At 41.9% G+C, this 2,777-nt stretch overlaps 1 pseudogene; it reads right to left on the bottom strand.

The window, feature by feature from the left end:
* On the bottom strand, positions 1–1,325 carry LOC148022385 (oxysterol-binding protein-related protein 1D-like; annotated as a pseudogene).
* Positions 1,326–2,777: the final 1,452 nt, after the last annotated feature.

Below are 2,777 nucleotides of genomic sequence, written 5' to 3'. Positions count from 1 at the left end.
TCACTTTGCTTGCAGCTTTAGTGTCCACCGCTTTGATCTTTGGTCCTCTTCTTCTAGGTCCTCTTTGCTTGCAACAACAGTTGCATCAATCTTCATGTTCGTGTGCCCCTCAAGCAAAGATATCATTATCTTTGAGGCAATGGAAATGACTTCAAATTCTTGCACTATCTCCAAGGTAGCAAGCATGTCTTCAATTTCTTCAAATGAAAACATGGATGGGACTTGAATGCTCACAACCCCATTTTTCCCGCAATCCTTCTCATGCCCAAGCCTTCTAGTATCTTCTTCATTTGGCTGTTGGACTTCATCAACAACTGTAGTTTCTAGCTCCACTTTCTCAGTCTTAAGGATTCTCAATCTGTGAATCAAGCTGACATGGTTCTATTGCAAAGCTTTTAGCTGATCTTGTAGGACCATAAACTGTAACATCATGATATTTTAACAGTCCTTCACAACATCATCCCTAACACCTTCTTCTAAAAGCCAAGATCTTAATTTATTTGTTGACAAGGTTATCTCTTCAAAGGGTAGCAAGCGACTATTTGCTAGTAGAGCCTTGGGAAACAAGTCCTTGGCAACTTGAAGAGAATCTAACCAAATTGCATGATCATCCCTTGTCTCTGCCCACAAATGCAATGTAATCGTGCCAGTGAAGATGTAAAACTTCTCGTCATTTGATTTTATTTTCCTTATCGAATATACCTTTAGATGAAGTTCTCCTGATATTTTCTATAGTCAAGTGTCATCGAGTGGTGAATTCCTGCACTTCTTTAGGAACCTCTGAGATTTATCTCCAGCAACTCGCCAGCCTTTTTGCTCTTCACGGTTCACTGTGATCTTATCTGGCCATGCACTTTGTAATAAGATAGAACTCCATCTTGCAATACAAACGAGCGTGGCCTCCAACATTTTCCAAAGTTGACCCACTTGTCCAAGATCCTAGCCATGTTTGATCCAACAGTGCATGTAATACATGTATCCTTTCCTATGACCCTATTCTCATTGTTGTCTACAATTTCACTCGAAAACTGCGCTATCCTTAACAATACCTCAGGAGTGGTACCTTTCAATTTCCCATTCATAGAACGAATTGGAGACCTGCAATTATTGTGATCAAGACCTATCTCTTGCAGTGCATTAAAGGAAGAAGCACCATGTCTATGATTTGTCGCAGGAAAGGTGGGAGGAGCGCTTTTGCTTGGCACAGAGTTCCTGGAAGGTCTTCTTATGCCCGATTCAATGGTCATCTTGTGTGGGGCTTTAGAAGGTACAAAAGATCCCTCTCCTTCAAATGGAATAGGTGCAATGCAACAGAGAGGATGCATTCAAGTAGCATAGTGTTGCATTACCATTACATGCCTTTCTTACAGACAGAGGCTGCTGATCATGCAGAGGGGATGCAAAGGCAATAGCAAGTTTGGCATAAAAGGTACAGAGCAGAGAAGAGCTAAGCCGAGCTTAGCCATGCCTGACTAGGCTCTGATACCATGTTGAAAAACACGTGGGATCTAGAGCATGGCAGTGGCTATGGTGGATCAAAGAGGAAGATTAAGATCATGATGGCATAGGCACAACTTGACCTGTTACACAAGTGAATTAGGTTCCAAGATTGAGACTTGGAATCATAAACAAAATTTTGTGTATAAGACTAACAATGACCAAGACACTAACTGAAATGGTAAAGCATCATGATATTGCATTCATCATGTGTGTGTAAAAGTGGTAGTCAAGTACAATGCTTTATAGTTGTTGGATGGGTAGGAGTTTCCCTTTCTGTGCATATGGGATTCAGTCTGTCTGCATGTCCTATGCCCAAAACTGTCTCACACAAAGAGGCCGCAATAGGTGTGATTGCAAATATCTCAACACCAAGGCTGGCAGCCTCTATCCTCTTGTAGTTGATGGGTCCTCTGTTGACAATGTTTTGTTAGTGGGTTCATCCCACATGTATCTCTTTGGCATGCCCATTTGGGCTATATGTCTTTGAAGGGAATGGAAATTCTTTCTGGTTTGCAGTACTTATCGCCCCTTGACTATTCGTGTTTTGATTCATGTGAGCATTGTCTTTATGGCAAATAGACTAGGAACATACATAAGAAGTCTGGTCGAACACTCATGGGTGAGCCCTTGGCATTAGTACATTTGGATGTTTGTGGGCCCATGCCATGTGTCAGTCTATGGGTGGTGCAAAGTATTTTGTAATGTTTATTGATGATTTTTTGTGTAAATTTTGGGCTTATCCCATTAAGCTTAAGTCAGATTCTTGGTTGTGTTTCAGAGATGGCTTGCATTGGTTGAGACTGGGCATATGCTGAAATGCCTTAGGACTAACAATGGGGGAGAATATGTGTCACGTGTCTTTGAGCAATTATGTGATAAAGAGGGGTATCAAGCATAAATTGACCACCCCCTATAACCCAACCTAGAATGGTTTGGCTAACCAGAACCATCCAGGAGCATGTACGCAATATGCTTAGCCATGCAGGCCTACCACATAGCTTTTGGGCTAAGGCAGTCAGTACAGATGTGCATATCATAAATAGATCACCTTCCAGTAGTTTGGATTTCTAGGTTGTATAGGAGATATGGACTCAAAAACCTCCGTTTTATGCGCATATATGTGTCTTTGGATGTGATGCATCTACCATGCGCCCAAGGACAAGCGTAGTAAGCCAAATCCTAAGAGAGTAACATGCATTTTTCTTGGCTATGGAGATGAATGTGAGATGGGTACCCGCCTTTGGGTTCCGCAAGCGCAAAAAGTCATCCCAACCATG

Source organism: Lygodium microphyllum, chromosome 17 (assembly GCF_053477565.2).
Source record: "Lygodium microphyllum isolate KBCC chromosome 17, Lygodium_microphyllum_v1.1.10, whole genome shotgun sequence".
Taxonomy (NCBI): Eukaryota; Viridiplantae; Streptophyta; class Polypodiopsida; order Schizaeales; family Lygodiaceae; genus Lygodium; species Lygodium microphyllum.
The sequence above is the reverse complement of the archived record's forward strand: the minus strand, read 5'-3'. Positions and strand labels throughout refer to the sequence as shown.